The sequence below is a fragment of the Petaurus breviceps genome, unplaced genomic scaffold (genome assembly GCF_028583685.1).
Source record: "Petaurus breviceps papuanus isolate PSGF00001 unplaced genomic scaffold, PetGlider_PUasm1.0 91133, whole genome shotgun sequence".
In the NCBI taxonomy this organism is placed as follows: Eukaryota; Metazoa; Chordata; class Mammalia; order Diprotodontia; family Petauridae; genus Petaurus; species Petaurus breviceps.
The window spans coordinates 54377553-54390803 of NW_027187419.1; the positions used below are offsets into that span (position 1 = coordinate 54377553).

Below are 13251 nucleotides of genomic sequence, written 5' to 3' on the forward strand. Positions count from 1 at the left end.
AGAAATGAAGGAAGGAGTTAGAAATGAGGGGAAGGTGGGAAGCCATCTTTGTAGCTGTCACACCACTCCAGTCTGGGAAACTATTATACCAGTACTCCAATTTAGGTGCATGTTTGGGGGCCTATAACTTTCCACTTTTGTTTCCAAACAGTTGTAAATATATATACATACACACATGTATGTGTATACACACATATATATGTATATAGATATACATATATATGTGTATGTATATTAATAAAAATTTTGGAATATAAGTGTTGCATGTGGGTTCCTTTTCCTCTCCCAAATGAGGACACTTGGGTTCCCATATAACCATTTGTTAAGAGAGGCATTTGCCACTAATTGAAAGAATTAAAAAGGATAGGGAAACTAATCAGGTTGGCCTTATTTTAAAATTCGTTTAAATCCAGGAGTTCTTATTTCAATTGTTATGGTTAGTGGCCCTAATTTAGATGTCAAATAGCACAACATTCCCAACCTAGAAGTCATTCTGGAGCCTCTATAACCTGCTAACTGTGACAGGGTACAAGCTCTGGAAACCCCAGCTGCCCAGCTCCCCTTGAACCTTTCCATTTGGTCTAATCTCTGGTGTCTGCCTGAGGCATCCAATTAATTTTCTCTATTGGCCTTTCTTTGTGGCCTATTCATAGATACCCAGCACCCCCCCCCCCCATCTCTCTTTCCTCCAGATTACCCCTGGCTACTTCTCACCCTTGATCCTATCTAGACCCCATTGTCTTGGTCCAGGCCTTTGACCTCCACTCACCCTAGCCTACTGGATCCTTCCCATAGTCTTTCTATATATAATCAGTCTTGTTTCCATTAAAGTACTCAGATTCAATCTTGGCCAGCTTGTATTAGCTATATAAATGCTTAGATTCTTTTAAGATCTTGCCCACCTCTATCAGTGTTCAAATAAACCTTGTCTTTGGCTGAAAGATGTCTTGGGTCAAATTCATTTGGGCAGGACCTGCATGTTCCTATTTTGGGGCCCCAGCACTATTAAGCCCCAACAACTACATTTTAAGTCATGAAGGCCATAGATCATAGTTTAGATCTCAGTAAAATAAAAATGATACCTGCATATTGAAGAGGTTACCCATAAAGAGGGTTAGGGTTGTTCTGCAGACCCCAAAATTCCAACAGGCCAGGTCCTGCCGAATGAATTCAACTCAAGTCTTCTCAGCCAAAGAAGGGTCAAGTTTATTAAAAGTTCACTTGTATTAGACACAGCTTGTGCTAGGTCATTCTTTGGTGCTCTCACACATGGAGAGAAGATGGGACCTTATATACAGAAAGGTTGTGGGAGGAATCTAGGGGTGGTCTAGAGCAGGAGTTTGGGGAGGGTCATCAGGAAAAGTCAGATGAGGTCAATGAGTGATTAAGGGTGGGAAGTTGCTGGAGGCTACCTGGAGATTACAGACAATGGTGGGCTAGGCTAGTTCAAGGTTGGATTGATATTTTGATAGGCTCAAGGGTGGGAAGTCTAGTAACAGATGTTTGGGCCCAGCCACCATGTAAGGCTGAAGTCCTCATGCCTCATCAAATGGGAGGATTTAATCAGAGTTCAAGAGGGGTTCCCAGAGCTTATACCTCAAAGATTCAAGGAGAGCTCAAGGGGGCTCCCAGAGCCCATACCTCATCACATATCTCTCTATTTAGGCTGTTAGCTGTTTCTTGATGGGGCTATTTTCACACACACACCCCATTTCCTCTGGTGCATCAGACATGTACTCTAAGATTTCTCTATTCTCTAAATTGTTTAAAAGTCCTGATTTTTATAATACTTAAAAAGCTGCCTCACACTTGACATTGAATTATGATGATTCCTAACAGTGTCTTTGATGTGTTATAGCAGTGTTCAGGTAGAAACAAAAACTAAAGGAAGAGGTTCTCATTCCTCTTCTGCCTCCCACTTTTGGAATCTGGAGCTTTCTGGCCAGATGTAGCCACACCTCTTCCCTCCCACTCCTTCCTTTTCCTTAGTCAAGACCTTCAGCTCAGCTTTCTCTGCACTTGTGTGTGGGAAAGAGGAGTGAATCAGGAAATGTGTCAACACCCCATATTTGTCCCAGATAGCAAATTGTGCTCTGGCTTGTTTTAGCCTGAGGGTGGAAATTTTATTTCATTTTTGGGGGGGTAGGGGGAGGATGTTTGTCAAAACAAATCACTAAATAAAAATCATAAAATTTTCTCTTTATTATTATTATTTTGCTCAAGAACCTTTAGTCAGGGACAGGGGGTCAGAATGCATTCTCTCTCCCCACTTTCCCATCTCCAGGTTCACAATTAAGGACATGGACATTTAAAACACTGTTAGAACTCATCATAATTCTTTATCAAGTGTGAGATGGCTTTTTAGGTACTACAAAAATCAGGACTTTTAAACAACTTAGAGGGAAAAGTCTGGAAAGGGTTTTATGCTGGAGAAATTTTATTTTTTGATATTTCTGGAGAAACTAAAGGGGATTAAAAAAATGCATCCACACTTGTAACCATGAATAAAAAAGAAAGAGATAAAGGTAGTTAGTTGAGCAAAAGCAATTAATACATTAACTGTGTTAGTACTGTATATGAAATTGTCTAAACCAATAGTCCTCTGTTCTTTCAAAGAAGGGAGGGAGGTGCATTTTCCTCCTTTTTTGGTGGGGACAAACCCACCACGTGTCTTCCAGTTGAATTGGGGGAGTACTTGGAATTTTGTTTCTTTTGAAATAGTTGCATTCCAGATTGTTAACAAAAATGTGGCACATCTTGCTTGTACTAAATAGCTGCCATGGATGAATAAAGAGGAAATTGTTGTTAGTTCTAGAGAAGAAAGGGAAAAGGCTGGAGAAATGCATCTGTTCTTCAGCTTATCAGAGGGAATGAAGTCCTTGAAAGAATGGAAGAACTTCAAGGAGAAAACAAAGAAGAAAAAAGTTGTTAATAGGAAGAGGAGAATTCTCACCTGTGTAAGGAGATTGGTGTAACTCAGAAAAGGAAGGGGAGAAGGATGACCAGACATTTATAGATGGTGCTAAGTAATAGGTATGGAGTTTTTCCTGGGGGAGAAGAAGGGTAAAAGAGATGTACTGTCTCAGGAGGAAACAGATTTTAGTACTACAAAGAATGATGATATGCATTCACAGGTGTCATCATAAGAAGTCATTTGACCTTAAGGTCAAAGAAAAAAGAAATAAGTAAGGTGCTTAATTACTCCCTGCTGACCAGTAAATTGATGCAGCCTAAAGTAAATAGTGGAAAACTGTCTTTCCATTGTCTTTCCAGGGCATATATCATGATGGAGAGATTCCTGAGACTTGTTACACCTGACTCATCATGTGGAGACAAATGATACTTGTCAGATGGAACCTTTAAAGTATTGCTCAAGCCCTTAGGGTTCATAGGTAATGTTTTCATTACTCTTGCTAATTGAAGGCAAGGACTTTAGAAAAGAAAGACAGATTTGGGTAATGAAAGGCTAGCTAAGAACATGGTCATTGAGAATTGAGTTTGAATTTGTGAATTATAGCTTAAAATGATGGGTTAGGGATGGAGTCCACATAAAGTGGGCCAGTAAATAAAAATTTTCCTAGATCTTACAAATCTAATCAAGAAAGCTTTAAGCTGAAAAAGGAGGGAGGAGAAAAATGCCTATATATAATTGCCAAACCCAAATATCATAAACAGTCATGGCCATGGATATAATAGAAGAAGAAAAATAGTAGAAAAGAGGACCAGAAATTCACAAGGAACAATATTTGAGAAGAGAACTAGAACTAGAAGCTATAGTCTGGTTTTTGACTCTAGACAAATATATATTATGAGCAATAAATGAGAAATATTCTTTCTTTTTCTTTTAGGGGGGAAGGCAAGGCAATTGAGATTAAGCGACTTGCCCAAGGTCACACAGCTATTTTAGTGTCAAGTGTTTGAAGCCGAATTTGAAGTCGGGTGTTCCTGACTCCAGGGCCAGTGGTGCTCTATTTACTGAGCCACCTAGCTTCCCCAGAGAAATAAAGATTCTAAAAGAAGAAGGCAAATTTAATTTTATTGGTATCCATGATACTTGGTAAAATGGACCTTTATGTCTGAATACTTTTCTGAAAGGATATACTTTTGGATTATAAAGAGTAAAGAAAAAATAGTTAATAATTACAAGTCATTAGGTATGTGAAATGCTGTCAATGAACAGTGCCAATTGAACTGAATACAAGGGGAGCGGCTAGGTGGTGCAGTAAATAGAGCACCAGCGCTGGAGTCAGGAGGACCTGAGTTCAAATCCAGCCTCAGACACTTAACACTTACTAGTCATGTGACCTTGGGCAAGTCACTTAACCCCAATTGCCCTGCCCTTTCCCCTCCAAAAAGCAAAAAAAAAAAAATTGGCCACTATGATTACTGCCAAGGAGAAGAGGAGTCACAGGATCAAAGATGAGCAATTGTACGGAATTTCCAAAAAATAGAAGGGGATAAAATCAGCAAACTAGAGGACAGTGATTTCAACTTCATTCCCAGCAGTCAATTAGTTCATTAATCAATCAATGAACATTTATTAAATGTCTACTTTGTACCAGAACCAATGCTAAAAACGAGATTCAAAAAGAGGCAAAAGATAGCCCTTGAGGAGATTATAATCTAATGGGATAGACAACAACAAATGTATGTAGCAATAGAGAGAGTATAGGCCTCAGGTGTATCGAAACCTACCAGTGTGATGAAGGGCCTGTCACTGTGTGGCTCAAAGGGAGGCAGAAAAGACATTTCTAGACTCTTTTCCCTCCACCCTTCTCCAAGGGAGACTTTCATTTGTGCTAGGAGGAGAAGCAGGAGGTTGGGACTGGAGGCCACTCTGTTGTCCTCAGAGAAAGGGATACCAGGCTAGAAATATCCTGACCTGTTTCCTCAACGATTCTTAATCTAGGGGATATCATCAAGTTACATCTATCTTTTGATCACTTTGTCATTTCTGGAAGGAAGAGTGACCCTAAGCTCTATGTCTAAAGCTTGACCCCTTTTCTACCAAAACTCAGTTCTATGATGAACATACAAAAAGAAGCTCCCATCTTCTATCTTCCATCTTCCCTCCTGAAATTGGAAGCCAGGAGGGCCAAAAGATGGAATGTTTTGTTGTTGGAACAGTCAGGAAGCCAATGTCACTGGATCAAAGACTGAATGTTGGAGAGTAAAGTATGAGAAAACTGGAAAGCTAGGTGAGAGCTAGGTTATGAAGGACTTTGAGTGCCAAACAACAAAATTCTAGAGTGTATTATTTTTTATGGAGGGGAGAGGGCAGGGCAATTGGGGTTAAGTGACTTGCCCAAGGTCACACATCTAGTAAGTGTTAAGTGTCTGAGGCTGGATTTGAACTCAAGTTCTCCTGACTCCAGGGCTGGTGCTCTATTCACTGTGCCACCTAGCCATCCCCAGAGTGTATTATTAAAGGAATGATTTATCTGCACATAGAAAGGAAACTACAAGCAAGCATAGTTTCAACAAGGTCAAGCTAGATGATCCATACTCCCTTTTGTGACAGAGACATGTCCATTAGAACTAAATGAGTAACTCATAGAAATTCTGTAAACATAGTATCTCCAGATTTTGCCAAAAATTTCATTATTTTTGTGAACAAGATGGAGCAATAGAGGCCAAATGATTTGGAATTGGTTAAACAGATGAACAGATACAAAGAATAGTCATTGATAGGTCAGTGTCAACTTCGAGGAGTTCTCCAGTGTAATGCCTTAGGTATCTGTCCTTAGTCCAGGGGCTGTTAGACATTCTTATTAAGGATTAAGTCAGAGACTGTATGCTTGTGAAATTTGTAGGTGGGGCAAAGTTAGAAGGGATAACTAACACAATGAATGAAAGAGTTAGCATCTGAAAAGAACTTGATGAGGTAGAATATTGTGCTGAATCTGATAGGAGGAAAATTAATTTCATCAATATTGTAAAAATCTATTCTTGGATTTAAAAAGTAACAACTTTACAAGTGGTGGGTTTAAGTTAACTACAAACTCAAAATGAGTCAATAGTGTGACACAGCAGCCAAAAAGATCTAATCATAGTATTTAGAGCTCATATTTCTTTAGCACTTTAAGACTTACAAAACTGCTTTCCAAGGTTTTAGTCCACTTATATAACTTTTAATTTCCTTACAAATACTTTCCTTTAATATTCTAAGGTTTATAAAATGCTTTTTCCTAAGGTTTACAAAATACTGTGATGCAGTGTAGCAGCAAGCACCCTGACATACCCAGGGTGGCTGCCAACACAGGTTCTTAGATCCACTTTTCTAAAGGAAAGCAACTCAAAATGGGTTTGCTTTAATCAAACATATGTCATTTACCTAGTTCAGGAGGAAAAGGTCAGCACCCTGAACTTCAGAGAATACAAACAGAGGTTACAAACAAACAAAAAATATAGACAGAAAAACAGATCAGCAGACAGGCTTCTAGCTGTCTGACCATTACATCCATACCTAGTCAGTTACCAGAGAGGGAAGCATCAACATCTGGGTTTTCAAAGCCGGGGGGCTCAATGGCTGCCCAGAGTGTCGTCTGGTCAAATCACACAGCTTTTCTCTTTTTGAGCCCCAAAACAAAACCTCACACCAGGGTATATATAGCCTTCTCCTAGATCAGAGAATCAAGAGCGTCACAGCGCTCTTGACCCACTGCCCAATCACACAGCACCAAGGTGTGGGCATTCCTGAAAAACAAGCATCCCACCACAGGCTCCATGTGACCACATTCAGCCTATTAGCGAGCAGAGTATATTTTCAAATCAAGAAAGGTTCTGAGAGTCACTTAAGCCTATAAAAGGGCCTAGGGGCAGGGAAAATCTTAGATTCCCATTCCCATAACATGCAGGTTTTAACTATTTCCATATTGCAGATGAGGAAACTGAGTCTCACAGAGGTGAGACCCTGGAACATAGACTTAGAGCCATATCAAAGGCCATCTAGTCTAACTCATTTTAACAGTGAGGAAACTGAGGTCCAAGGAAGTTAATAGGACTAGTAACTGTACCCCTAACCCCCAACTCAAATGGTCCAGAGCCTTTAGATCATGCTGTCTATTTGAAGATCATCCCTTCTCTATTTTCTCATAACTTAGAACAAGGAAATGATACTCCTCCTTGTCAGGTAACATCTGGAATATCCTGCATGTTCAGTTCTAGATGCCATTTTAGGAAGGTCATTAACAAGCTAAAACATATTCAGAAGAGAGTGAACTAGTTGGTGAGGGGACTAGAGTTCATATCATATGAATATGGTTTAATGGAACTGAGGATGTTTAGAAGAAGGAACTGATTATTGTCCTGGGTTCCTAGAAGGCCTATCTTATGAAAGAAGGTCTAGACTTTATCTGCTTTTCCTCAGAGGATTAGGAACAATAGTTGTAAGAGGCAGGTTTCACCATACCAGGATGTTTTCTAGTTAGGATTGATCAATTACTTGTCAACAATATTGTAGAAAAAATCCTTGACTGGGTAGAGGTTGGACTAGATTATTTCTGAGGAACTCAGAGGTTCTGGGCTTTTGAAAAGTTTATTTTTTTCTAAAGAGATCATAGTGGTAATAAAGTGTTGGTAAGATGATGTAGACTTTGTCATTTGAGTAAGACAAATCCTTGAGTTGGAAAGATCAGTAGAGTCTGGGAGACATGAGGTGGATATTGTTCTTGGCTCTGTATCCTGACTTATCATTGTGGGGAATGTGAGGTGTTCTTGTTTATCTATTCTAGTTTATGGTCTGGCTTCTGCTATTCCAGTTAACCTCTATTTTCTTCCCGCTCTCACCATACTCTCTTATATGTGTATCAGGACAGGGAAATAAGTGACAACAAAACTGAAAAAATGTCTAGCCCAGCACCTGCCTTTCTGCATTGTACCAGCTGAACTAGCTCCCTGGGTCTTCTTGTCCTTGAAGAAAGGTATTCAGGAGAAATAGGCAATGAATACTTAGTTTTAGAAAACCTACTGTTGAGCTGGGTGAAACTAAACTAAAGGAAGGATCTGGCCTTGGAGCCAGAAAGTTCCTGAATCTTTCCTGCGAATTCAGTGACCTGAATTCTAACAAAGACAAAACTGTCTACTCCCAACTCTAGGCAAGGACAGGTTATACAGCGGAGAGTTTACCATGCTATGGTTGGTACACACTAGCATAAAGGTTGGGAAATAGTGATTAGTTAATTATATGGCTTCAATAGATTGAACTCTGGGTGGAAATATTCCGGTGTGGAGACCCATTGATTCTGTCCCTATATTTTTTGATGTCTTGTGGAGCTATTAGTTTCTATTTAGTCAATTCAAGTTTTCTTTTTGTTGATTAAATTTAATTTATTTAAGCATTAAAAACTCTAATATGTTTTCCCCAATATGTAGAAGAAGCATGGCATAGTAAAAATCATGGTCAAGTCCTGATCTGGGAGTCAGAAAGACCTGGTTAGAAATTCCTAGAACACTAGGCAAGTCATCGCTTCTCTATACCTCGGACAGCTCCAGAGGACTTGTTTATTAAGTTGTAGTGTTCAAGGAGGGGGAAAAAGGGATCATGAGAATCATGGGAATTCTCTCAAAGCAAACATATACATATACAGGCATACCTTGGAGATATTGTGAGTTCAGTTCCATATAACTACAATAAAGCAAATATCTCAATAAAGCGAGTCACACAATTTTTTTGGTTTTCTACTGCATTTAAAAGTTACATTCACCCTCTACTATAATCTATTAAGTGTAATCTACTAATTTGTGTCTAAAAAATGTACATATATTAATTAAAAATGCTTCATTGCTAAAAGATGCTATTATCTGAGCCTTCAGTTATTTGTAATCTTTTTCTGGTGGAGAGTCTTGCCTTGATGTTGATGGTTGCTAACTGCTCAAGGTGGTGTTTATTGAAGGCTGGGATGGCTATGGCAATTTTTTTTTTTTATAATAATATTTTATTTTTCCCCTAATTACACATCAAGACAATTTTTAGCATTCATTTTTACAAGATTTTGAGTTTCAAAATTTTCTTTCTCCCTCCCTCCCCTCCCCTTTCCTAAAATGGTAGGCAATTTGATATAGATTATACATGACTATTATGTGAAGCATATTTCCATATTAGTCACAGTTGTGAAAGAAGAAACAGATCAAAAGGAAAATAAAACATGAAAAAGCATAAAGTAAGTGAAAAAAGTATGGTTTGATCTGCATACAGTCCATCAGTTCTTTATCTGAATGTGGATAGTATTTTCCTTCACGGTCCTTTGTACTTCTCTTGGATCATTGTATTGCTGAGAAGAGGCGAATCATTCATAGTTGACTGTCACACAATATTGCTGATACTGTGTCCAATGTTTTCTTGGTTCTGCTCATTTTACTTTATATCAGTTCATATAGGTCTTTCCAGGTTTTTCTGAAATTTGTCTGTTCATTATTTCTTATTGCACAATAGCATTCTATTCTATTCATATTCCATAGCTTGTTCAGCTATGGCCATCCCCTCAGTTTCTAATATTTTGTTGCCATGAAAAGGGCTGCTAGAAATGTTTTAGCACATTTAGGTCATTTTCCTTTTTTAATGATCTCTTGGGAATACAGACCTAGTAGTAGTATTGCTGGACCAAAGATTATGCAGCCCTTTGAACATAGTTCCAAATTGCTCTCCAAATGGTTGGATCAGTTCACATTCCACCAACAGTGCATCAATGTCCACTTTTCCCACATCCTCTCCAACATTTATCATTTTCCTTTTTTGTCATATTAGCCAATCTGATAGGTATGAGGTGGTACCTCAGAGCTGTTTTAATTTGCATTTCTCTAATCAAAAGTGATTTAGAACACTTCTTCATATGCTTATAGATAGCTTTGATTTCTTCATTTGAAAACTGCCTGTTCATATCCTGCCTGTTCATACCCCATTTATCAATTGGGTATTGGCTTATATTCTAATAAATTTGACTCAGTTCTTTATATATTTGAGAAAGGAAGCCTTTATCAGAGACACTTGCTTTAAAGATTGTTTCCCAGCTTTCTACTTTCCTTCTAATCTTGGTTGCATTGGTTTGGAAATTTCTTTTTTTGTTTATTTGTTTCTTTTGGAGAGGGGAAGACAAGGCAGTTGGGGTTAACTGACTTGCCCAAGGTCACACAGGTAGTAAGTGTGACTTATCTTATTCTGTCAAGTGTCTGAGGTCAGATTTGAACTCAGGTCCTCCTGACTCCAGGGCAGGTGCTCTATTCGCTGTGCCACCTAGCTGCCCCTGGTTTGGCAGTTTTTAAAATAATATGCCAATGAAGTTTGCTGCATCAATTAAGTCTTCCTTTTAGCTTAGAGGCCATTGTTAGAAGTGCTTTCTTGTAAAATACAACTTGTGAGAATCAATTTCAATTTTATCATTTTAACAATTATCAAAATATGTATGAAAACAAACTGAAAACATTTGAATAAAAAATTCATACAACAAACTTCATTAAAATAGTTTATTTGCTGTGTTGGAAATTAAAAAAAAAAATTGATCTTCCATAATTTTAGTTTTGCAGAAGTATGAACGATTTAACACATATGCTTAGCCATGTGAAAGGAAACTAAGACAGAGATATTTAGGTCACTTCCTACTGGTGAGACTTGTGTTTGTTGTTTAAGTCTCCATTTCCCTGCCTGCTTCTTGAGCCTCTTCTACTTCTGAGAGGTTTTTGTAATTTTCTATTGTTTGCTGAAGTTCATGGATATTACTACAAAGAACATGGAACTGCTTTCACCTTAGTTCCAGCTTATCTTCAACATTTTCTTTTATATGAGAAAGATGTAATTCTTTCCCCAAAGTATCTAGTTCCTTTAGTGTTTTGTGCCTGTCTGGATGGTGCTGTATGTATGACTTTTGCATCATATTCCTGGCAATTTTTTTGTATTCATTTTTCATGAAGGATCTGCTTTTTGCATTCAGCATTTTTTTGTGTGTGCTCCAACTCTTTTCTATGTCTATGTACATTTTTAAAACTAGTTTTCCATTGATATTCATATCATATACAAGCAGGGTTTTTCTCATTGAAAATTCACGTACTCAGCATGTGCTGATACTGATTGTATCCTTTTTCCTGAGACTCAGCATTGCACCATTTAATGAAACTTTTCACCAACAGGTTGATTCTCCCACCATCACCATCACCGTCACCATCACCGTCACCGTCACTGTCACCATCACCGTCACCGTCACTGTCACCGTCACCATCACCATCAATTGAGAAATGTTTCCTTATAACTTCATTGTCTGTTATCACCCCAGTAGGGTGCTGGGTGGGGGCGGCTTATCACTTATGTCCTATGGCAGCAGGGGCTTGGGCAAGCAGTCATGGAGGGAAGGAGGCAGCCCCTGCCACCAGAGTGGCTGCTAGAATCCTAGCTTTCCCTCAGTTCTAGTTTTCAAGTAATTATTTCTTCTATAACCTCTTTTTATAAGTTAGTATTTCTTTTTTTTTAGCAATTGGGGTTAACTTGCTCAAGGTTACTCAGTTATTTCTGGCTGTGGTGCTGAGTATCTGAGCCCGGGATTCGATTTCCAGGTCATCCTGACACTGGAGCCGGTGCTCTTACTCGCTGTGCTACCTGGCCGCCCCAGTATTTCTTTTTTCATATCTTTCTTCCTTAGCTTTAACTTCATTCCCCACTTTCTCCTCTGTCTCTCTCACTTATTTTTTAAAATAATTTTTAAGCTCTTTAAAAAAAATCTTTCGCTTCATCTCTTCTAGGAATTCTTGTTGGCTCTGTGTCCAAACTTCATATTATTTTTTCCTTTGAGTCTTTACTTACTAAGTTATTCTTTTCTTCCTGACTTGTGTCTTGAACTGCCCTGTTGCCACAGAAGCACTTTATAATGGAATTATTTTTGTTTGTTTGCTCATTTTCCATTTACTTTTTGATTTTGGACTTTGGCCTGAGTTTCTGTCCTGTTAACATCCTTCCTTCCTGCTGCTTTAGAAGCTCAGGACCTACAAATTTTAGTGCTCTCACAGTAATGTGATTAGGAGTGAGATCTGCTTACTGCCCACCTGGTCTGAATTCAGTGTTTTTGATCCAAGATTAGGTCTGTCAGTTTGTTCCTGATTGGGAGTTTCAGTAGATTGCTGCTGGACTCAGCTTCTATTAGCTCTCTGGGAGGTTCTGCAAGTTCAGAATGACTGAACTGCAGACTCTCCTTTGGTTTGGGGCTCCTGCGTTGGTTATTTCACTGAATACCACTGAAATAAATGGTTCTTCTACTGGTTATTCTTGGCTAGTCCACTCCATGCTGGCCTGGAGGCTAGAAATGAGTTCCTGCCCTGCTCCTGGGATCAGAACTATGGTTTGTTTCTACAACTTGTTTCTTGTATCATCTCACAGCTAGGTTCCCTGCTTATGATTTTTCTCTTTATCCTGGATCTGTGACCTTGATATAGGTAGTAGACAACAGAGCTTCCAGATGGCACCCATTTATGCACCCTGTGCTAGTTTTGAGATCCCTGGGATCTTTTCTGGTATGGTGCTTCCTGCCCTGGTCATCACCCACTTTTGGTTTCTAGGTGCTGGAATGCTCCATGCTCATTGTGCTCCTGCCTAGAATCTTGTCTTCAGCCTTCACACTTTCTTTCTTTCTCTCTAAGCCACCTTGACCTAGAAAAATGATTCAAATGACATTTCTTGGCTTTCCTGAGCAGAGTTCAGTCTAGTGAGTTTTCTAAATGGGCTTTGTTGGGGAGCTATGTTGCACTCCATCTTCTTGACTCTAACTCCCCTTGTATTTTTAGGAGAAGATACTCCCTAGAATACTTTTCATTAGGAACATAAAGCTACAGTAGCCATACTTTATTTTAGGAAGAAATAGGCCAGTCTGGAGGGCCAATATTTGGTGACATCTGGATTAAGCAATTGTCAAGATAATCAGAGCCTCTAAGCTCATTCTTTCTTTGCCTTTAGCTTGCTTGTTGCCCTTGCCAACTTTGAGAGCCCATAAGCCAGCAATGCCTAAGCATTCATACAATACAAGGTTACTGCTCTAGGCCCCATGGAACAAGAAGTACAAACCAACCAACCAACCAACCAAGCAAACAAAAAACCCCCCACAAAAGTATAAGGACGCTGTGATAGCCTCTGCCCCCCAAATATCTACTTAGTTTTTACCTCAGTCAGCATCACTAGAAGCAGCTAGTTCACTGTCTGGAATGGCACAATTTTATTTGTGTCTGTGTGGAGAGAGAGAGAGAGAGAGAGAGAGAGAGAGAGAGAGAGAGAGAGAG

The 13251-nt window shown here is 39.1% G+C and overlaps 1 pseudogene; it reads right to left on the bottom strand.

The window, feature by feature from the left end:
• Positions 1–10619: 10619 nt before the first annotated feature.
• The window catches only part of LOC138155128 (THO complex subunit 7 homolog pseudogene), a 3204-nt pseudogene continuing 572 nt past the window's right edge, over positions 10620–13251 (bottom strand).